General features: G+C 38.2%; 1 long non-coding RNA gene across 39 annotated transcripts in view; it reads left to right on the forward strand.

Annotated features, from left to right (window-relative positions):
- LOC147366889 (uncharacterized) overlaps positions 1 to 25,072 on the forward strand; it is a 1,020,561-nt gene that overhangs the window by 84,733 nt on the left and 910,756 nt on the right. The window contains exon 3 of one of the 39 annotated variants that reach the window (XR_015169146.1): positions 16,148 to 16,166. The exons of 37 other annotated variants lie outside the window; for them this stretch is intronic. This is a non-coding gene — a long non-coding RNA (uncharacterized LOC147366889). Of the gene's footprint in view, positions 1 to 7,465; positions 7,697 to 16,147; positions 16,167 to 25,072 lie in introns of those variants that run through there. One more of the 39 variants, XR_015169140.1, reaches the window with a different exon arrangement.

Genomic DNA, 25,072 nt, shown 5'->3' on the forward strand with positions numbered 1-25,072 from the left:
AGCTCCAATACTTTGGCCATCTGATGCAAAGAACTGACTCACTGGAAAAGACCCTGATGCTAGGAAAGATTGAAGGCAGGAGGAGAAAGAGACAACAGAGGATGGGATGGTTGGATGGCATCACTGACTCAGTGGACATGAGTTTGAGCAAGCTCTTGGAGTTGATGATGGACAGGGAAGCCTGGTATGCTGCAGTCCATGGGTTCACAAAGAGTCAGACACAACTGAACTGAACTGAAGTGAGAATGAGTGATGTTGGTCAAAGGATGCAATCCACTTATAAGATTAACAAATTTGAGGGTCTAATGTGTAGCAATGATAGCTAATAATACTGTATCTTATACTTGAAAGTTGCTGAGAGTATATCTTAAATGACCTCAGAACAAAAAAGAAATGGTAAATATGTGATTGGATGCAAGTGGGAGCTAAGGCTTTAATGATAATCATTTTGTACTTTGTAAGTGTAGCAAGTCAACACATTTGTGCATCTTAAACTTACACAATGTTATGTGCAATAAAACTACCGGGGGGCGGGATAGGGAGTAGAAATTAAGTAAATTTCCTAAATCAGTTGACAATCCAAGTATTTGGAGGTGATATCTAACTCTTAAGCTGTCCTAAACCAGAGCCCATCCTTTTTATTACTACAGGGGCTGCAAACCATTATGTGGGGGCAAAGACTTGTGGTTCGGTTTTTTTCTGTTTCTTTTTTGTCTGGCACAGGGTTAATCATTTTTTAAGAAATGAAATGCTTTTGTGGGAATACTTGCTCATTCCCAAACTTATAGAGCCCACCCTCCTCTTACCTTGGTGATCATATTTCAGTGACACACATCCCCGCCCCCAAACTCCTGCAAATGTTTCTATTTTTGACCAGTTTTCTCCCAACAGCGGAACTTTATAAGTACTCAGGGAATTAGGTAAAGAAAGCCGCATTTCACAAGTGAGGAAACCAATTCTCAGTGATAATGTGATGGACCAGAGTCAAACAATTAAACAAGTATTTTTTGAAATTGCTTTATTTCTCCATGTAATATACAGGAGGAGGAGGATTGAGAAGGAGGGATGTTGGGTGTGGGGGGAAAATTAAATAAAATGAATTTCTCAGTCAGAAAATGAAATCTGACACACCCTCCAACGAGAATTAAATTTGTCGGATTTCTTTCTCTGCCTCAGAAAAAAAAAAAAAATAAGTGAACTGCTGTCACAGGCATCCTGGCTTTGCTTTCATCTTACTGGACCTTTTGCCTTCTCTGGAAAAAGAAACTTAACACCATTCCACAAGAAAGGATTTTTCCTTCCTAGATTTCCTGATGTGAAATCCATTCCCCTAATGTTTTCCATCGTCTTAAGAGTACGATATGTCTAAATAACATTTGTTCTCCCGCCTCCCAGAAACACAGAAAAAGGAACGGTGACTTTTGTCTTAGTTCATTGAAAATTATGGCTTTATTACTATCAGCTTTTTACCTCAGATAATGAAAATAATATTCCTCTGTCTGTGAAAAACAAGTTATTTTCTGTGTACCTTCAAGACAGAGTGTGGGAGGAGGGATTGAGTGGTAAGGAAAGAGGATTTGGGGGAGAAAAGTAATGGAAAAGAGCAAATTACTGGCATTTCCGAGGATCAAAAAGAGCCTAACATAATTTTAGTTGAAATATCGAGTCATTCTCTGTTTCTCCAACCTGTAGGTCATGATTTCAGCTTTTAAGCTTTATGTAAGACATACAGATATCCAGCGCTGGCACAAAGCTTTGCCTAGCTGCACAAGCATAAAGCGTCTCTGTGCTTAGAACTCTAAGTAGCGCAGCCCTCGGTCAGCATGATCAAAGACCTGCTCTCTATCAGCCTGAGAAAATGCAGGAAAAATTACTGATAGGTCATTTTCCCAGGGGATACATTTGAAAACACTTGGCAAACTTACAAAGAAACCAGCAATAGTGTATGAAGGCAAACACACTGTGCAGGTGCCATTGAGTATTTTAATATTAACAGTGTCTCTGAGAGAAGATAGCTGAATGACTCCAACTGATTTATCTGCAGTTGATTGCTATGAACCAGGTACTGGATTTCAGTTTGAGCCAGTGACTTAGAATTGTTAATACAGATTTACAGGCTGGTGAAACCAGATATTTCCTTTAAGGGAATGACATTCTCATGCAATTTGATTAACACAACCACCAGAAGTTCATCACAATATGGTAACAATTTTAATAATGGCAACCCGCCAACTTTAGCAGTTGTGGAAGGATTTGGCATCACTGAATTTTCCCAAAGAAACTTTAAACAGAAATGAGCCAAGATCTTTTGAAAAGTGTGTCAAGTCACCATCATCAATAAAGAAGAAAGGAATTTATTAATCTGAGTCACTAGAGTCTTTACTAACATGAATTCATGGTGAGCTGGTTTATGAATGCAAGCTTTATAGGGCACTGTGTTGGGAATACAGATAGATGCCCTGAGCTTTCCTTCCCTTCTCCAAAAATGCACCACTATTCTAAAGTTGATGGATGGCCCCCTTGGTCTCATTGTGATATTTTTATTACATGAGATACAGTGTATTAAATTGTAGGTTTTCAAAATACCCACGAATGTTCTCATTTTGGAATTTGACTTTTTCCTCCCACTCAAACCATATATCTATGCTAGTAAGGATATTTAATGGCTAGTTGTATACTGTTCACTGTATGATTTTTCCATGTTCTTGGAAACAAATTACTTCATGATATTTACTATTGCTGTCAGTACCACACTGAACATTCTTATACTTAACATTGTCTACAAGTGTCAGCATGAATCTCTTCCTCTTGTATATGCACTAAGTCGTGTCCGACTCTTGTGACCCCATGGACTGTAGCCCGCCAGGCTCCTCTGTCTATGGGATTCTCCAGGCAAGAGTACTGGAGTGGGGTGCCATTTCCTTCTCCAGGGATATGCAAAATAGATACAGCCAAACTGTTCTCCAAAGGGTCTATACCAAGTTTTACTTCCACCAGGATAAGAGATACCATTTCTTCACATCATCTCCAACACCTGGAGTTCCTAGGCTTTTTATAAAGTTTCATAAAAGAGAAGAGGAGGACATTTTCTTTCATTATTTTTTTTATTAATACTTGTGTCCCCCTTCACTACCGGTGGAGTTGAACATCATTTCAGAAGTTTATTGCCCATCTGGATTTCCTCTTCTGTCACATGGCTGTTCACATCCTGTGACCATTTTTCTTATCTATTGCTTGTCTTCTTCAACATGATTAGTCAGAGTTCTGGTTGTGATTCTTTGTCTGTGTATTTAGGTAAATCTTGACCCACCCTGTTGTTTGACTTTTGACTTTGGTTACGGGTCTTTTGAAGTTTGAAATGTGATTTTATTGAGTACATCAGTCTTTAAATTTATGATCACTGTTTTTTTGTTCTTATGGAAGAAATTTCCAAATGCCATTTTTCATATATTATGTTTCCATTTGTATTTGTCTGTCACTCCGCCCACAAATAAAGACAAGTTTTATTTCTGTTCAACTTTTAAAACTCTTCTTTCTTTTTAATTTTATTGTTTTAATTTAAATTTTAAGGAGAGAGTGGGATGATTTGAGAGAATAGCATTGAACTGTATACTTTTATTTTTTAACTTTTCTATTTAAGGTCTATAAATGATAAAGTAGGAGAGTTCCTATTTTGATTCTGACGTCAGCAGGATATGGTGCATTATGTTAATGGATTTTTAAAAATACTTAAAAATATCATTTTACTTATGTGGTAGTATGTACTTATTCATGATACATTTTTGTGGTTTGTAATAGCACTTATTTAAAAAGTAAATGTGAAATTCAAAATCTATGAGGACTACTTCCTGAATACCTAAATTTTATTAACCAAATCTCTTACCTCAATATCCCATTTGCTCTCATCATATGATATATCCCAGTTTGCAGTTATTTTGCTTTGCTTGTTTGTCTTGGGTCTGTTTTGTTCTTAGGCTGTTAGCTCCCTGAGGACAGTTTAGCACTTCTAACTTACTCATCTTTGTCTGATTGCCCAGTGAAAACCCAGTGTACAATACAAAGCTCGTGCTTAGTAAACCTGCTTGAGGAGTGAGCACTCTAGGTTAGTCTGTGCTGTGGGACCCATAAACACACAAACGCATGTGCACACACACACACACACACACACACACGATGGCAGGCTGCCTTCTCCTTCAATTTTACCACAATCTCTGCAGCCTGTTTTCCTTATCCTGCTGACTTCATTCCCCCAAAGCGATGTCAGTATTCTTCCGTCTGCACGGACTTTACACTATGCCAAAAGTCTGAATTAGGCTTTAGTTTCTATATTTTCAGGATACATATTTTTGTCAAGCCACAAAATCTGTACCAGGAATATTCTGAAATCTGGTGCAGTGCGGAGTGATCGCAGAGAGGAGACACTTAGGACTTCAGACACAAACTGGCTGGGTCATTTCAGGCAATTTGCTACATGCTTCTCTCACTGAGTACTATCTTCGCTGTGCTGTGGGAATTATAATACCTATCTCATCAGATATTGCCAGCTATGTGCTGATTAAGTGATAAATTCATAGCCAATATTATTCAGAGCTTACTCTGTGCCTGGAATTATTATTAGGACTTTGGCTGTATGGACTCATTTAACCAATGAAATCATGTGAATGTGCTGCCTGCCTGGCTCAGTGTTTGGCATAAAATAAATGATAAATAAAAATGGATTTTTAAAAAATCTCTCAATGGGGAATTAGGCTAGAGCGGAAACTTAATCATAGAGAGGAAACTAGTAGACAGGAAGCTAATGTGTATCAGACACATTAAAAGTAGAATTATAATAGTTTAAATATGAATGACATAGGTGTTGCTTTTCAAGAGCTCCTGGTCTATCTGGTAGTACATGTAGTGGGCTTCATCAAATAAATGATGACAAGATTGTAATTTTTATATAGAGTCTACTGGTATTTATGACTCTTTTTTACATGTGCGAGGCAAAGAATACTAATTTACAGAATAAATATTTTAAATTACACTATGTTCACTTAGAGACAGCAAGATTAGATGGTTAAAACAGGATATTCTCTTTTAGGTGATTATAAAGTATAAAAGTGCAAACAATAATTTAAGTAAGGTTCCAATTTTCTTTTCCTTTTGGTTGCAAGGACTGGAGTCACTCAGAAAATTGACTCTGTGGGTGGGGCAGCCCTAGAGTGGAGACAATGGAATCACAGAAAAGAAAGAGGGAGGGAGTCCTGAGTTCCTCACCACAGAGAGTCTTTGTTAATTAAGCCTTACATTCCTATCCAAGTCAAACAGTTCCACAGAGTGACTTAAGAATTAGTCAATAAAAGCTCTCTGTCTTGGTCAGTGGTCAGGCTTGCTTAGACTGAAAGAAAATAAAAGAGAAGCATTTCTCCTCAAGCCTTAATTGCTCATAAGCAATGCATGATCGTTTACTCAAAGGCCTGTGGAATTACTAGGGCTGAGCTGGTATCTATAAAGGATGATCCACTGCTTAGAACTGCATTACGTAAGTATAGGCAATACAGCTTTTGTAAACGGTGGATGGACTTCCTGAGTGTACGGCTTGTGAGAAGTGCTTGTCTCTGAGGATTGTGATCCTAAATAGGAGTGATTCAAGCTGTTTCAGACCTCGATGGTTAATAAGTAGTGTCTTTTTCCCACTTTATAGTGATAGCTATCTGATGGCTCAGGTGGTAAAGAATTCACCTGCAAATGCAAGAGATGCCGGTTTGATCCCTTCGAGAAGATCTTCTGGAGAAGGGAATGGCCGCTTACTCCAGTATTCTTGCCTGGAGAATCCCATGACAAGAAGAGCCTGACAGGCTACTGTCCATGGGTTCACAAAGAGTCGGACACGACTGAGTGACTAACATTTTCCCCACTGTATCCTGAATCTATTTCCACATCTATTTTTTATTGACTACAATCAACTTACTCTTTGAAGGGTTAATTTTATCTTGATCCTGTTGGCTTAGAGCTTTTCAAAGTTTAGTGCTATCCTAGAACATATCGTTTGTTTTTGTTTCTTCCTTTCATTCATTCAGCCTGTATTTGTTGAGCATCTGCTGCGTGTCTCTCACAGCCCTCGGGAGTCAGGTACAGTTCTGCGGCTTTTAGGCCTCACCATGAGTGGCTTGCCAGGTCGTGCAGCGGTGAGGAATTCACTACCAATGCAGGAGACATGGGTTTGATCCCTGGCTCAGGAAGATCCCTGGAGTAGGAAATGGCAACCCACTCCAGTATTCTTGTCTTTCAAAATTCCATGGATAGAGGAGCCTGGCAGGCTATATTTGAGGAGGTCACGAATAGACATGACTGAGCATTATGCATGTAATTACTACAGTAGCTCTGTGCCTGAAATACTTCCATAATTCCTTCACCCCAGACCTGGCCGACTTCTACATATGCAGAACGCAATTTAAATATTACTTCTTCAGGAAGACTCTCAAATTCCCTTTCTCATCCTAGATTAAGCCTCCAGTATACACATTTTTATAACTCATGTTTTCTTCAAAGCACTGATTACAATGTTAAGGTTATATAAGTTATATAAAGAGGCTACAAAGTTATATAAGGAGGCTCACTAAGCTACAAGCTCTCTTAGGACAAGATTCATGTCCTTTCTGATGTACCATGAGATTCCAGTGTCTCAAAGAGTACCTGTGATAGACAAAATGCTATCATATGTTTCTACCTGTTAGGAAACTTTCTGTGAGGTAGATTGACTTCAGTTTGGATTTTTGACCCTTTAATGTATCAGCATTATGGTATAACGGCACTTCAATTTCTTGTATACCCGGCCCTCCTCTCTAGTCTTCTAAGTCACTGATCCCAATGTCCCACAAATGCCCCAGTCTCATCCTTTGAAGGACAAACCCCTGAACACTCCCCTACCCTGCCATCAACCTTTACACATGCATGTGTACTTGTTCAGCTTCATTGTTTACATTCTTCCTCTTATCATATTTATACATTTCTTTAGCTCTTTCTCTATGCCTGCAAGTCTAGAGAAATTAAGAGGATGCCCAGATAAGCTTCTTTGAGCACTTAATGACAATAAAACAGCATCAAATATCTTACATGACCCAGTTTCTCCCCATCCCATTCAACCCGACATTGTGCCATTTTCACCAAGTACCTGCCCTGGAAAGCCTGTTTTGCCTTTGAGTTCTTTTCTTTTAACTAGAGTTAAAATAATTTCTATGTTTCTTTATTTCCATTTCAACTTTTCTTCCTTTATACCTCTCCCTCAGAGCCAGCTATATAACTTGTACAAAGGAAAAATTAAGAATTTCAAAATTCGGGAAAAAGGGCATTCAACTACACTGGGAATCTTAATACAGGGCCTTGTGCCCTTGCAAGAAGCTGGCCTAGTCCCTCTTTAGTTTCACCCCCTCCTTTTCCTCAGTCTCATTCTCTCTACCCTCTGTTTTCTTCTCTCTGACAGGCACCATCACATGTCTTTTCTTTCCCCAAGAATATTTCCTCCTCCTGGATCGGCCAGATTGGAATCAGTCATTGGAAATTATAAGTGAAACATGACGTCCTGTGGTCCTATCAGATTTTGTGGGCAAAATCAACATTAATGTCACTGAATGCTTGTTATTTTATTTTAAAACTATATTCTTTGAATGAACTTCCAAGTTATAATGACTTGCCTAACCCCATTTACAGGGTCTAGCTTTATTTTTTAAATAAATCACTGCAGACACTTCTTCCAGGATGGCTACTGTACATTTCTGTTCTCACTTTAAAAATTGGGCAGAGAGGGTGACAGGTACCAGGAAGTCACTTAGGGTGCATCTTCTTCTCTGGTATCTAGTTTCCTTGTTTTGCTCCCTGGCCATCAACTCAAACTATGCTTTTTGATCCTGACCCCCACATAACACAGTTGGCTTACATGACATCTCACTGTCATGCGTTCTGCAACCAGCACCCACCCCCCAAGAAGTCCATGCACCCAGGGGTCTGGTCTGCTTGGCCTTGGCCCCAGCCCTACATTCTGTGACATCACACAGCCCCTGTTCAATCTCTGCGCTCTATCCTTCTATACTTCTCATGGTTGAGCACCATCTCTGCTTTGCAATAAACTGAGCTTGTTCATGGTTTTACAGGAAATCCATTCCCACCCAGCATTCTGGGCTCTAGAGCCATGGCTGGTAGGTAGGGCACGTCATACTCCCTGTCTTTACCCATCCTCCTTCTCATTCATTCTCTTCTTATCTCTGCCTCCTAACATTCCGTATATCCCTCCTCTTTCCTGTAATCAAGAAGAGCATTCCTCCTCTTCTCATGCCAAATAAGAATTGTTTTACTCACCTACTAGCCCCTTGCGCTTTTGTATTCTATCCTCAAGTCTTCATAAATTTGTCTAAATACAGTCCACTTTCTAAGATAGATTTCTTTTACACATGTTAATATAATCATATGTTTTATCTAGCCATACCTATATTATCTTGTTACTGGAGTTAGCTCCTCCTGTATTCCATAACTTCAGAGACTAGGAAGTCTAGACTTTTTTCAAATTTCAAATATTTCCCCCCAGACTTCATTAGCGTTCTCTACTTACACTTTCAGATGCTGTCTAGTTTTTAATTGGAAAATATATTTCTCACGGGACACCTCTGTTAGGCATTGATGGTAGGTTTTCCATGTTGTTGTTTAGTTGCTCCATCATGTCTGACTCTTTGGCAACCTCATGAACTGTAGCCTGCCAGGCTCCTCTGTCCATGGGATTTCCCAGGCAAGAATACTGGAGTGGATTGCCATTTTCTTTTCCAAGATTTTCTATAACAGATATGTATCAGAAGAGACCCCAGCCCCCAAATAAGACAGTGATAAACTATTCAGGACTGAAGTGCTTATCTTCCCTTGATCCTTCATTAGCTTCTGACATTTTCCTTGGCATTTGTTTGATTTTGAGTTGCATACTTCTTTCCCATGAAGTATGGTTTACTTTATATCTGTCTTATACCATGACCATGCCCTTAGACGCTTTCTATTACAGAAACCTGCTGATAGTTTGTCCCATAGAACATTTTTTTCTGCGTTTGAAGATAACGTATGTTGAATGTATTAAACTTGGAGGCTAGAAAATATAAAATAAATAGGCATTTCTAGTCTTGCTGCCAAGAAATAGCAACTGTTAACACTGTTTAATATATATTCTTAATATTTTTTCTAGATATTACTTTGTACAAAACAAGTCACTCAGATATATAATTTTGTATTCTATCTTTGTTCATATAACTTTATATCATGATGATTTTTTTTTCATGTGTCTTAACCTAGTTTTCTAGAAATCAGAACCTGGGGCTTTATTTTAGAGTATAATGTAGGGCTCAGAATAGGGGAGGGCAAATGAAGTAGAGAAGGATGGGGAAAAGCTAGTATAAACATGTAATAGTGACTTCCCTGGTGGTCTAATGGTTAAGAATCTGCCTTCCAATGCAGGGGACACAAGTTCAACCCCTGGTCAGAAAACTAAGATCCCACATGCCAAGGGTAACTAAACCTACAGGCTGCAACTAGAAATGCCTGCAGGCTGCAACAAAGACCCAACACAGCCAAAAAAGAAAAAAATGTGATATCAAATTGACTGATAAATGCACCATTTACATGGCCTTGGGGTCCATTCCCACTGTTTCTTAGGGCCACCTGGTGTGGGTCTCAATGTGGCAGCAACCTACAATCTATTTTCCCATTGTGTCATCTCACCTGTGAACCAGGCTCAAGTTCATTTCTTCTCCACTGACTGCAAAAGAAAATCCCCGTGTGGCCTTTGATGTGAGTTGGAGCCAAGATATCAGAACAATAGGGGTGACTGACATGAAGTCTGATTACCTGCTACTCTGGTGGAACTCCTGACACCCACTCCCCAAAGTATAATCAAGTGGAACTGCTACCCTGCATTATGGCTCATTTCTGATAACATGAAGTTCAAAATAGGCTGTTCCTAAACCAATTAGTCACTTCCTAAACCACAGTTACTCAGTCTCTTTGAGGGCTTGGGTACCCTGGAAACTGTTTATCAAACAGAGAGTAATTTTTGTCCATGAAGGCATAGTTTTGCTCCATAATACTAGGGGTTTGTGATGTGCATTTTCTGTTGAGATTTTCTAGGGATTCCACAGAGCACCCTATTCCACTATGGACACCTCTGACACCACTATTGAAATAACTGGCCAGAGGGTCCAGGTGACACAGGAGCATACACTTCTGCCTGTATGTATGTCAGATTCCTCTCTTATTCTAAGTGCTAGTCAAGGGTCTCCAAATATAGGGGCTTGAGCAAAGGTATCGTATGTGCTTGTTCCAAAATTCTGAGTGCAAGTGTTTGGCCTCTTTTTTCTTGATGTAAGGTGCAGCTGGAACCACATCCTTTGCCTTAATGGCTCCAGGCCACCAGGTCCAGACAGTGTTAGTCACTCGGTCATGTCTGACTCTTTGTGACCCTATGGCCTGTAGCCCACCAGGCTCCTCTGTCTATGGAATTCTCCAGGCAAGAATCCTTGAGTGGGTAGCCATTCCCTTCTTCAGGAGATCTTCCTGACCCAGGGATCAAACACGGTTCTCCTGCATTACAGGCAGATTCTTTACCATCTTAGCCACCAGGGGAGCCACTAGGTCCAGAAGAACTTCACTAATGTGGCAACAGTGAGGATTTGTGGATCTTGTTTCTACCTCTCTGACATACATGTGTCTTACTAGGGCATTTAGCAAACTTGCTGCTTCTTACTCACAGGATCATATTAGTAGGATATCATCAAACTACTGGACCAGTTTGTTCACTCAGATGTCAAGATGGTCAAAGACTCTATAGACTATAATAGGGAGAAAGAGGATAACAGGTCTCTGCAGAAAGATATTGAAAGTATACTGCTATCCCCGCCATATGAAGCCAAAATGCTTGCTGCCATCTAACAACTTGATATTCCAACTCCAAAATGCTGGCCTAAAAGTCTTCTTTCTAGGATATTCTAAGTCTTACTTGGTTTCTTCAGAAAGCAGAGCTTGAGGCAAAGCCTTATGTACTTTTACCTTATTAGAAAGTGCAGCTCCAGGAAATAGGACTAAGGAGAAAAGAAGTGAAACAGGTAGAACCAATATGAAGTTTTCATCTCAGTCCTGTGGAAACATTTTCCAAGAGAGCTTATGAGCTACAGCATGAGTTGTTAGTCATGGGGGAGAAAAGGTAAACAAATTTATGTACTAGCTACTCTCTTCCAGGTCCATAGTCTGCCCATAATCTGCCCCATAGCATGCGAACTCCCTCACATGAGTGTGGGTGTGAGCAGGCTTCCTGGTAAGCCACACCTCATGGTCAACAGGAAAACCTTGCAATAAAAGGCAAGAGGCCCTATATTAGACATGAACCAAATTGTGTTAACTTGAGCTAGTGGGAATCACTTAGAACTTAGGCCAAGTTGATTGCTGCAGCAGAGTTAGAGATTTAATAAAAGGCAAGGCTAATGGGTGAATAGAATCTGGACTATGGCATGAATAATGTGATACATCATGCTATTGAAGATGCTTTAAAGCTAGTATTTCCATAGATATACAATATACTTCATTTCATTGTTCCACTGATGTGCCCTGATCTGTTGTAATATTCCCTAATTGTTAGATTATTTCCCTTCAATTATTACTATATTCCCAGTAATTTTTTATATGAAAATAGGTATTCATATAGAACAATTTTTTAAAATTATTTACAGGCTTTAAACAAAAAATACATAATTCCACACACTGACACTGACTTGGTAGCATGGAAACACTTCAGCCCAAAGTGAAGTAAATTTGTCTTTGATGAATTTATATATAATAAATTCTCATGACATGATTCCAAAATATATGTATGAACTGATATGGAATGATTATAAACATAAGGTAAATTTAAACACTGGTATTACTTTACATGATTTCAATTTAAGGTCAATAACTGGAGAGTTGTATTTTCTTAAAAATCTGAGATAAAATATTCTTTAAGAAGCTACCATGTACCTATGTACAATTGAAGATTAAGTGTTAAAAATCCACTCTTGATGAACACATTAAGCAAAGGATACAACCTCCATCACACATCTGTTCCAAAAACAGCATGTTTCCAAAAGTATACATTTCTTTACAAATAAACATTGCAACATTAATAAATATAGAGAAACCAACAGAATGAGTTCCAAAATATAATCACAGTAATAAAGCTTAGTTTTGAATGACTTAGATCAATAATTGACTCATATTTAACCCAAGCTTGGGGCTTTGGCATTAGGTACCCTTATAAGTGTAATATTTTCTGGTAATTTTGATTTGTGGCTGAAGTAGAAATACCCAAACTGAATTCAAGCTGGACTTTCTCAGTGACATCACTGTGTGATAGAGAAATGGAGGTGCTTCCTCTTTTTCCATTTGATGCCTTTGAAGTCAGTTTTTTTCCTTCCATATTTGTCGAGCCCTTAGTATGTGCCAAGTGCTGAGCTAGAAGTTGGAGATACAAAAATAAATAAGACATAACCCTCTGTCACAAAGAATCCTGATCCAGTGCAGAAACAGGGTTACAACGAACGTAGTTGTCTAAGAACCGTTTCTCAACATTTCCCATCTACATAATAATTTGCATATGAGGGAATATAACATATTATTTGCAATTGAAATGGCTGGATAGTCCATAACAGGGATTCTATTAATAGTTCTAAAAAAAAAAAAAAAAAAACCAAAAACAGGTCAGGTAGGAAGATTATATGGCTTTTGTGGCAGAATGTTTTTCAGAGTTAGGGAACATCGGATCCAATATGATCTCCCAGCAGTAATAACACCACATGGAAAGATAAAATGTTATTGTTCAAACCTCTCATTTCACTGAGAGTTAGTTCTCTATGCCAGGATGGAGCTGAGTCAGGTCTCTTCTCTGTGGTCCTGGAGTGAGCTTGTTGGGGTATGGGGGAAGGAAATTAGCTTCTTCATGGTGAGTATTTAAATATTTCAATGTTGTCCTTAGTGTGAATTTGAAAATCCTGTGAGCTGAAAAATCAGAATCTTACACCTCAGTGGTTACAGTGACATAGTTTGAGAATGAAGGACATGGGTAAATTATAATCTGAATTAGGCAGGTCTCCTAATTTAAGTCTGCACATATTAAACATATTAACTGCCAACACACATATTAAACACTGTTCCTTTTGTGGGCACCTTGATACTGTCTCATGCAACGTAAGTTTTGGTTATAATAATCAAAGAAACATATGAGCTCTCTTCAGTGGCTACTTTTCAAAAAGGAGCCATACGCTCTATTCCAAAATCCTGACAGGGATCTCCTAGGAATTACTGGAGTCTGTGTATTTAGAAAATCACACTGCTCCTTTATTGTACTTCCTTCCCTAAAGTGATTAAAACCATAAAATCTTATAAAATGGGACAGAGTAAAGGGAGAAGCAGCCAAATTGATATTGGTTGTGGGACTTCTCAAAGCAATAAGGCGAGGTTCTCATTGTTTTTCCTCTCTCAATTTCTCCCTCTCTTTCTTTTTCCCTTTCCCCTTATTCTCTCTCTTTAAAGTATTATAGTACTATGACCTTTTTTCCCACTAGTAAAATTTCAGTTCTTTCAGTTTTGTCCAATTGCCATCCACTCCCCATCTCTTACATGATGTTATAAGAAAGAAAATTCTCTGCTGAAAAACATATTGTAATTTTGGAATCATAGCAAAGATGACAACTTTCTTAAATTTATCCTATTGCTCATGACATAAAATGTAATCCCATCAAATATATTTGTTTTGCTAAATATGCACCAGCATGTTTCAGCGGTACTTTCAAAACAGCTTTTTCAGTGGGAGTACTTGGCTGTACTGACTACACCACTTCATCTTTCTGCATCTTCTGCCATTGAGCTATAGATTTTCTAAAAGTCGGAACCAAAAGGCCAAGAGGATAATATTCCTGCTTCCTATTTTCTGTCATGTAGGTCTTATCCATCTCTCTTCTACTAAGTAAATTTGTCTCTGGCTTTCTTTCTCTTAGTTTTGCCTAACTGCCCAAATACCTTCTCGTCTTTTGGACTCAAAAGACACCCTCTGACGTTTCCAATCAGATCATCTGAGACTGATGGGGTGTATGTTCTCTCTCTTGGTTGCTTTGTGAGAGTGTTCTGCTGAAAAGCCTTGTGTTTCTCTCTAAGACAGTGGCACCTGTCCAGCACTCGGCCCAGTTTGTCAAGAGGGTCTGACTGAAGCCCTTCATTATCGTCTGTTGGTGAAATAATTTGCCTGAAGGGTAAATGGCTCCTTAATAAGAGGAATGAATAGTGCATTGTTTTTGCCTAATACTTGCAGAGCTTCTTCCTTGTAACTTCCATTCCTGGCCTTTGCTTTAGAGTGTCTACCTGCTTAGCAAGCTTCTGTGTGAGAATTTAGGCAGTGGCCTGAGTAGTGCATTGTGGATGCCAGAGTTACCTGAGGGAACTGAATCACAGAGTAGATCAGAAAGACTTTTGTGTTTTCTCTAAAAGGAACTAGTTATTACAGAACACTTGTGTTTAGGTTCGTAGGCCTTTTCTCAGACCCTGAACCTCAATTCAAAGTGAGGCCAAAGGTGGTACTATTGGTGCAGACAGATATTTCAAGAAACAAAGGCTAGTTTTGGGTAGGACAGCTTAGAATAGACATATGTAAAGTATTTGACCTTGTTGACAAAACCATTTTATGTATCTATCTAAAGGTTGGATTTCCAGTAGCCACATCTGTTTTCGACTCCCTGTGATAAGGAATGTTTAACACCGTGGTGGGATTGAGGTAACCTCTTTCCCTGTCTTGAAAATTGAGAAGAGACCAAGAAACAATGAATGGATCCTGTGTATGTTGAGAAGTCTAACTTAGGAACATGGGACATTCATATTTTCCCATGTGTACTTCAAAGCAGGGAGAGCCAATTTTCATAGAGGAATGTACATAAGGGAAGTTGAGAGGATTCCACCAAAGTTCTTGATATCTTTTCTGTCCTGAGAGGACTGTCTGAATTCCTTCTTTTCCCCTCAGCTGGAGCTAGCTTGAGTAACTGCCAATTATTTGCAGTTGAGTCTTGAATAATAGTAATGCATAAGTAAATACAGGTAGATTTGTGGGCTGCCGTCTATGGGGTCACACAGAGTCGGACACGACTGAAATGACTTAGCAGCAACAGCAGCTTCTTTATACTCCCAGAAATCAAAATCGACAATTTTGCACAAAAAAAAAAACAACAGATGGAAACATTGTATTTTAATAGTATGACACAGGTAAAAACAGAGTAATTGAGAGTTGACAGTTCCCTTGGATGGCACACTGGCTCATGCAACAGGCAAGGAAACAAACATAGAAACAAGACATGTCAAAAAACTCGTTTCTAAGCAGCGCAAATCGATAGCAACTTCAGTGGGAGTAACTTGGGATAAGTTGGATTGACACAAATATTTACGTAGAAGAAAACAAAGTCATGCAGTGTTATTATAATAATTATTCATGAAAACATGTGTCACTGCAAATCATCGTCTCTGGAGGGATAATTTATAACCAAAGTTATTTTAGTTGCTTTGTACCACCCTGTTTTATAATTGTTTTATTAGGAAGATATTAAATAAAAACAAAATCTCTGAAAACACGGCTCTTCATTTCTTTAAATAAAATATTGTTCATTTGGCTAAAATATAAACATCCAAGACTTTAAAAGTGTACTCATGTTTGTTTGTTTTTACTATGGAGACTACTCATTCTTAAGAGAAAGGAAAATGCTGTGTATTGTCATCACAACTAATGAGGGAAGAAATTTATAGGACATGAGAAACTACTCTTGAATTTTTCTCACTTCTTGTCATAAAGTTACACTACCGTGGTATATTTCAAAGATTATTTTTGTTAAATGTCTGGACAAATAGGATTTAATTTCTTCTAAAAATGAAGATAGACTTTAAAAAATTAATCTATACTTGATAATTCCAACATATATTTATTCAGTTTTTCCATCCCTTCTAGAAATAGTGATTTTAATATTTTTAGCATAAAATAGCAAAGAAATAAAGCATTAATTCTTCACATATATAACAGTTGCTTTTCACTCCTATTATTTACTGAACAATGAATATCATTTCTATTTTTTAGGTTGAAAATGGAGATGCAAATCCACCGTGGAACTTGTCCACATTTCTTATAGCCAGGCTTTTGGGGAGGATACTAAGCCCACATTACCTGCAGAGCAGCCTAGATAACAGAGCCTTTCAGAGAGATAGGCACACAGACCTTAGAAAGGCAAAGTATACTCAGCACCAGATTCCAGGGGCAGTAAAGGTGTCCTGTTAGGCAGATGAAACAGAGGCAGGGAACCTGAATTGTGTAGTTTTAACCTAAAAGACTAGATCACTTTCTGGTTGTGTCTGGAACAGGAACTAAGCAGCATATACAGGAACCCAAAGCAGAACTTGAGTGTCAGAGACCAAAATGAACAGGCACTGATGGACTTTGACTTCATGGAGTTGGAAGGGAGACACAGCAAACTGCTCTCGGTCCTGGAAAAGGAGGAAATTGCTGGTTGTTTTCAACCTTACTGGTTCTACATCCCAGTGATTCAGGGTGTTGGGATGATAACTGATTTTACAGATGGAGCACAGGGAAAGCAAAGGGATAATCTAGAGCTGTTAGGTGAGATATCAATACCTGAATCCTATCATTGTAACCAGTTTCTTAGTGTTGAGGGGTTTCTTCTGCTGATAATGTTCTAGCTTAATTCTCTTATTTCTCCTTCATACACTCATCAGTACAGCCAAACTTGTCTATTTCATACCCTACTTCTTTCCTTTTGCCCATACAATTTCATATCTTTGGATATTCCTTTCATCTCATCTTTCCCTGTGTCAGTTCTATCTTCAAGTCCCAACTCAGGTTTTATTTTATGCTAATCCTCCAGAGTTGGAAAAAAATTAGTTGTTCATAATTCCTTTAAAATATTATTGTAAAATATATCACACCAGATATAAAAGTACAAAAACAATTAACTTTAAAGAATCATCTATGTAACCACTACCCAAGTGAAGAAACAAGACCCTTTTAACATCTCTTTAAAAGTCCTTTATATGATTCACCTCCATGGTGATGTCCTCTTTGTTCTTCTTTGGAGGTAATCTCTGTCCTGCCTTTGTACTAGTCATGCCCTTTTGTTTAAAAAACTTATTTTATTTTATTTGAACTTATACTGCCTATGCACAGTGCTTTAAGTAATGTTGTTTAACTTGATATAATTTCATCTTACTATGCATATTTTGTTCTTCTTTTGGTCAGCATTTATGTTTCATCTGTTTTTACTGCTTGTGGCTAAAGTTCAATTACATTTTTATAGGATTCCCTTGTCTAAATATTATATAATTTATTTATTCTTTGTACTATTCATCAACATGTGGGCTGTTTCTAGTTTAGGGCTCTTATGAACATTCTTATGTAAGTATCCTGGTGCACGTGTTCTTAAATCATTTAAATTATTTAAATTTATGAATGAATATTTATCCTATATTTTAAAATATCATAAAAATTTCAGTTGTTATATAGTATTCTAGCTCCTGAGCACAATGTATAGAATTGTTACTCCATTTTAGGCATCTTGGTATCTGTTATAGATAACACTCTAAAGGATACTCTATGAATATTGCTGTTGTTCAGTCACTCAGTCATGTCCAGCTCTTTGCAACCCCGTGAACTGCAGCATACCTGGTCCCTGTCCTTCACTATCTCCTGGATTTTACTCAAACTCATGTCATTTGAGTCAGTGACGCCATCCAACCATCTCATCCTCTGTCGCCTTCTTCTCCTCCTGCCCTCAGTCTTTCCCAGCATCTGGGTCTTTTCCAATGAATCAGGACTGTAGCCCACCAGGCTCCTCTGTCCCTAGAATTCTGTAGGCAAGGATACCGGACTGGGTACTCAATTCCCTTCTCTCAGAAATCTTCCTGACTCAGGGATTGAACCTGAGTCTCCTGAATTGCAGGCAGATTCTTTACCATCTGAATCATCAGGGAAGCCCACTCTGGGAATGTATTTTCTCCCTATATGAGGTTACTTCTATGGCAAACATCTGCTTATTGGAATTGTCAGGTCAAAGGGTATGATTTTTAAAGATTCTTGATTTAATAAAGACAAATGACTTGCCAAGGTTGTAACACACATTTATATTGACAGCTTGTTTTTGGTAAGGAATTGTTTTTGGAAGAGACCAAATATGCTAATTGGTTTTAGGATCAACTGATCTTCATATTGTAACCATCGAGCCATGTATTCTTTCTTACATAAGTTAGGAAAAAGGAAACCTGTTCTTCTTCTTGATTACTAGGAACTAGTTCTCTATCTCTGACTGAAAATTTGGCACACTGTCGCCAATATTTTGTCACAGTCAACTTTTTGATGGCAGGTAAGAATATTAGACTGATTAGAAGTAGTAGCCATTTAATAACTCAATCAACTGGGTGAGGAAGAAGTACTCTAGAATAAGATGTGATAATTGTCTATTAAACGATTAAATATCCTTTACTTTGGTAACATCTCCAGACCATAATTTTTGCAAGAGATTGGTACACACACATAAACACACAGGTGTACATAAAGAGAACAAATGCTTGAAAATTAATGTTAAGGTGGAGTCTTTTCTTGTCCATTTTACCATCTGATTACATCTTTCCCAAATCCATTTGCCAGTTGCTGCATGTTTGTGCTCAGTCATGTTGTCAGACTTTTTGTGACCCCATGGACTGTAGCCTGCTAGGCTCTTCTGTCCATAGAATTTTCTAGACCAGAATACTGAAGTGGGTTGCCATTTCCTATTCCTATTCTTATGCCTATTCCTATTCCAGGGATCTTCCTTACCCAAAGACTGAACCCGCATCTCTCAAGTCTTCTGCATTTACATCATGAAATATTTGCCACTCTTCTCAGGTTGACTGTGATGGTATTTCCCTCAGTGATAGGAACCAGTGGTCAGAAACATGGGAAAATACAAGATGATAAACTGAACTACCTGTTCTCCAAGCTTAAACGATTGCAAGTATCAGGAGTTTGTGTCATTGTGATATTTGTGGAAAGGAGCAATGAGACAATGATTATAAAATAAGGGCCATGTCCTCTGCTAATAAGACAAACTGGTTGAGTTCAGCAGTTCTGCCTTTAAGTGTTCTGTAGGATCCAAACAGGAAGAATCCATTTATCTTACATTTGTGCCTCACAGTAAAAACATGCCTTACTTTCTGTATCAATCTGTAACTCTTTTGGTTGTTATGGCAAAGAGACAGTAGTATAGATATATCAACAGTGTTTAGCAATTTTAGGTTTGATTCACCTTGTTAAAAACTGAAAATGTGGTTTTTGTATATTTTGACCGTAACAGCATGCATATGACCTTCTTAAACTCATAAATTAATGTTAAAAACACAGGCTCCCCAGTTTTAGATTTAGTCTTCTTAAAAGGAATTCTTTCTTACAAATGAGACTCAGTATTAATCTGCAGGTCTTCATGTCTCAGGTAAATGGCATGGTTCTTTTTTGTGAAAAATATAGCTCGCTTATTGACATAGGGGCCTTCTGGAGTTCTTAAAGGTAAAGGGTTCATAAGGCTGCAGACAGGGTTTCTAGGTTGTTGTAAAATCAGGAGCCATTATCTTGACACTAATCTTATCCCAGTAGAAGCTATGAATTTGTTTCATTTTTTCCTCTCTTCTTCTGCAAGAAACACCTAGATTCTTTCTGACTTTTAATCGTTTTCTTCCAGAAATTAAAGCTTACCTAAGGCACAAATCAGAGGAATTGTAGGTGCAGAAAGTAAGGATATTACATAGATTTAAAGTCGCTTGGTGGGTGAGAAACCTGTAAGAGTCACATGTTAAATATGGATTACCTCTTTGATTACTCAAGTAACTCTCTTTAATGTGTATCTGTGTGCTCAATTACTCAGTTGTGTCTGACTCTTTGTGACCCCATGGACTATAGCCCACTAGGCTCCTCTGTCCATGGGGTTCTCCAGGCAAGAATACTGGAGTGGGTTGCCATTTCCTACTCCAGGGGGTCTTCCTAATCCCAGGATTGAACCTGTGTCTCTTGCATCTCCTGCATTGGCAAGCTGATTCTTTACCACTGTGCTACCTGGGAAGACCCACTCTTTTTAATATTGCCCCTAACCTGTTAGCAGTGGTATTTTTGGCTAAAGATTGCATGAATCCTCTCTCTTCATTACATAAGCCAATCTGAAAATTATATGGACAATAAGATTCTAAAATTGTTTTACTGTTTTATTATAATTTCTCCATTTCAAATCTTTGATGCGTATGAACCCTCGCTAAGCTATAAGACTTTTCATAATCTTGTCCCAGTCAAACTCTGTAACCTTACTTTGCACCATTTGTACCTCATTATATTCAAAAGCAGAGGCATTACTTTGCCAACAAAAGTTCATCTTGTCAAGGCTATGGTTTTTCCTGTGGTCATGTATGGATGTGAGAGTTGGACTGTGAAGAAGGCTGAGCGCCGAAGAATTGATGCTTTTGAACTGTGGTATTGGAGAAGACTCCTGAGAGTCCCTTGGACTGCAAGGAGATCTAACCAGTTCATTCTGAAGGAGATCAGCCCTGGGATTTCTTTGGAAGGAATGATGCTAAAGCTGAAACTCCAGTACTTGGGCCACCTCATGCGAAGAGTTGACTCATTGGAAAAGACTATGATGCTGGGAGGGATTGGGGGCAGGAGGAGAAGGGGACGACAGAGGATGAGATGGCTGGATGGCATCACGGACTTGATGGACGTGAGTCTGAGTGAACTCCGGGAGTTGGTGATGGACAGGGAGGCCTGGTGTGCTGCGATTCATGGGGTCGCAAAGAGTCAGACACAACTAAGCGACTGAACTGAACTGAACTGATGAGACCTAAACATATTGAATGCCTCTCATTTCACTAAAATTGACATTATCCTGCTTAATGTCATTCTTACAAGCCCTATCACCCATTCCTAATCAGACAAGAGTTAATTGCCTTATTCCCCATTTGTAATCATGTGACAATCATTTCAGGGATAGTTTCCCACCTAGATGGTATCCCTAATATCCTTAACCATATTATGTTACCATACAGTTCTTGTGTTTGCTGTTCATATAGCTGTTCATATGGTACTATTGTCACAATATACTTCTCTTCTATCCTTTTCTGCTGTTGCTCAAATATTATGTTAATTTTAAGAGTGTCTGGCATTTCAGAGCAGGTATTGAAAATTATTAAATAAGTAAGAAAGTAAATAAATAAAGTGAGCAGCCACAATAAAGTACATCTCTAACCTCATAATTCAAGATGTAGCTTTAGACAGTTTGAAAGTAAAGAACCAACACATTTGTTTTCCTGTTTTTAATTAAGTAAATGCTAAAATCCAATAGCTAAATAATATTAATTTGATTTGATCTATCTATATAACTATGCTGTAAACATGGGCTGATTCTTTCAAATGTTAAAATGAAAAGGAATAGTCTTGTTTAGGGAGAGTAAAATGAATCATATGTATACTCTTTGAGGGAAACACTAAATCTACTCCTTCCATTCCGGTGAATCGGATTAAGCATAATGTATTCAAGGCCAGAAGTCAGCCAATGACCTTAAATTTTATTACCATTATGTCATAATGTGCATAAAGGAGGTTTTTACATCTTTTTATGAAGGAACACAGGAGGAGACTGGAGTGCAGAATCCAAATTCTGTGATTATTTCCATACCTACACTTAAAACAGATATGAATACAAACATAGATGTTCTGGCATTCATATCATCAAAATACGGAGATATTGCTGTCTTGGAGGCAATTATACTCCTTTTCTTTGATTTAAACTTTCAGTGAAATTTGTTAATTGAAAGTGTTTTGGCAGGGGAATCAAGATGGTGAAGTCAAAAGACCCTGATCTCACTACCTCCCATGGGTACACTCAGGGATAGTTATCTATGAGAAAGACCTGAAAACTAACAGGAAATCTTTTCTGCAGCTAAAGATATAAAGAAGGAACCACAGGGCGATGGATAGGAGTGATGGAGATGTTCTACAGGCAGGATCCACACCTCCAATTTAGTGGCTCACAAACAGTGAGACTATCACAACCACAGGAGTCCTCCCTGAAGAGTGAGGGATCTGAAGCCCACAAGGAGCTCTCAAGCACAGGGCTCTGCACCAGGAAGACAAGCCCTCAGAGAGTCTGTCTGTGAAAATCAGAAGAGCTTACATTCAGGAGAGCGAGAGGGCTGTCAGAGACTCCACTCTGAAAGGATGCATGAAATCTCATCTTCTCTGAGTCCTGCAACTACAGATGTAGTAGTTGGAGAAATGCCTGAGTCAGAACCATTTGCTGATCTTGGAGAGTTCCTCAGAGAGGCAGGAGGTTGCTAGAACTCACCTGGGAAATGGAGTCACTGGCAGCAGTTATTTTTGAGATCTTGTTCTTTCACACTGACACCAGTGCTGGGAAGCACCATTTCAGAATTCTTTGTCTAGCCTGTGGGTTCCAGGGGCTTGCCTTACCCTCCAGCAGGCTTGCAATAGACACAAAGGGCTGAGCCACACAGCCAGCCACATGGGTAAAATGCTCTGTCTACCAACAGGTCTGCAGCTGTCATGAACCACTAGCTGCAGAGCCAGCCTCTTGGGTAGACTGCCCTGCCCACCACTGGATCTACCCCAGGTGTGTACTGTCTGGAATTAAAACCAGCAATGCCAGGTTTCCTGCTCCGCCTACCAGCAAATCCGTAACAACCACACAAGTTAGGTCCTCCCAGGCTGCTGAGCCAGGGGCCTGCTCGCCTATAGATACCTAGTTATTGGCTTTGCCACAATAGAAAGGCATGTACAACTCACTCTGGAGGTACCCCTGGAACATCTAGCTCTGATGGCCAGAGGGGAGCATGCTCATGGATCCTGTACCTAGTAGGATATTCCATAAAGCCACTTCTCCAAGATCAAAACACATAGTGGACCTGCTCAGTACATAGAAATAAAATGGGAAATTAGGCAAATTGAGAATACAGAGAAATATGTTCCAAACAAAGGAATAAGACAAAACACCAGAAAAAGAACTAAATGAAATAGAGATAAGCAGTCTGCCCTGTAAAGAGTTTGAGGTAAGGATGTTCACTGAACTTAAAAGTTGGATGAACACAGTAAGAATTTTAACAGAGTTAAAAAATATAAATCTTTAGTTATCATCACAAGGAAATAATATTTTTTCTGTTTCTTTGATTTTTGTATCTATATGAGATGATGAATACTTACTTAACTTACTGTAGTAATCATTTCATGATGTATATGAGTTATGTTTACATGTCTTTATGTTACATATGTTAATCTTATGCAGTGCTCTATGTCAATTATAACGCAATAAAACTTGAAGGAAAAAAAAAGAAAAAGAAAAAGAAAAAAAAGAAAAAAAAAGAAAAGAAAAAAAGAAAAAAGAAGAAGAAAAAAAAGAAAAAAAGAAAAAAGAAGAAAAAGAAAAGAAAAAGAAAAAAGAAAAATAAAGAAAATACCAGTCATTTAAAAAAATATATATATATAATCAGAGCTGAAGGATACAATAACTATAAATGAAAATATACAGTAGAATGTATCAACAGAAGATGTTGTAGAAGAATGAATTAGTGATCTGGAAGACAGAGTAGTGGAATCACCCAAGATAACAGAAAAAATTTTAAAAACTGAGAGTAGGTTGAGACCTCTGGGACCATGTCAAGTGTACTAACATTGACTTTATAGGGGTCAAGAAAGAGAAAAATGGGCAGAAAACTTTTTTGAAGAAATAATAGCTTAATAATTTCCTAACCTGGGAAGGAAACAGACATCCAGATCAAGGAAACAGATATCCAGATCTAGGAAGCACAGAGAATCCCAAATAAGCTGAACCCAAAGAAGTCTACATCAAAACATCTACATCTACATTACACTGAGAAAGTTTTAAAAAAATCAATATTGAGATAATCTCTTAAACAGCAAGAGAAAAGCAACTAGTTAACATACGGAAGAATTTCCATAAGGCTATCAGCTGACTTTTCAGTGGAAATTTTTCATACCAGAGACAGTAGCACAATATATTCACAATGCTAAGAAAACTTGCCTTCCATGAAGCCCCGCAATGGAAACTCTGCAATTAGGGTGCTGGATTGCTAAATGTAAAAAGCTAGCTTATACTGTGAGGGCAGATTAGGCATACAGTAAACCTTCCTTTAAGACACATATTGTTGAGAATTGGCTTCATCTCTAAAGATGGCTAGCTTTAAGAAAGGCTATAACCCCAAATTTCTTATTAGCAAAACAGATAAATTCAGGGATAGTACTTCTGTTTTTCAGAATACTGACGTTGCAGAATACACTTCCTCTGCATATAGTTACTTAAAAATCCGTCTCTTTTTAACATCTGAACTATGAGTCAGTTTTATCTGCCTTGCTGCAGTAACCCACTAATGGGGAAGGTGAATCATATAAAATTCATAATATATGGATAATCATGCAGCTAGTAGGATGGATAATTGAAGAGGATATGCTGCTGCTTTAGATGATAATAATGAACTGGATACACAGATGCTGGATCTGTGTCAGTGAGGAGGATTTCCAGCTAGCGGTGCAGGCAATGTTAGAACAGTATTATATCTTGGATGACAGCACAGTGTTATTGTAATGGACAGAGAAGGCTTTCATGCTAAAGTGAACAGATCCCCCTTTCTGGCTCTGTTGCCTACTGGCTATATGACCTTGATTATATATTGATATAGTTTCCCTTGCCCCATAATTTCCTCACCTGTAAAATGAGACAATGACATTTAAGTTGTAAACACATGCCACAAAATAAATAAAAAATATATCTCATGTGGTTTCTAATAGTAATTAGTGTATACTAATGGTAGCATTTTAAAATTATTATTCATATTTTATTTATATACGATGGGAGTATAAAACGGATCCATATCATATAGAGAAAGTGTAGAAAAATGGGATAACAACAATGTGTGTTGTAACAAGTCTGTAGTTACTGACGATATG

The sequence above is a fragment of the Bos grunniens genome, chromosome 8 (genome assembly GCF_055505025.1).
Source record: "Bos grunniens cultivar Pamir isolate PY7600 chromosome 8, Bosgru_T2T1.0, whole genome shotgun sequence".
In the NCBI taxonomy this organism is placed as follows: Eukaryota; Metazoa; Chordata; class Mammalia; order Artiodactyla; family Bovidae; genus Bos; species Bos grunniens.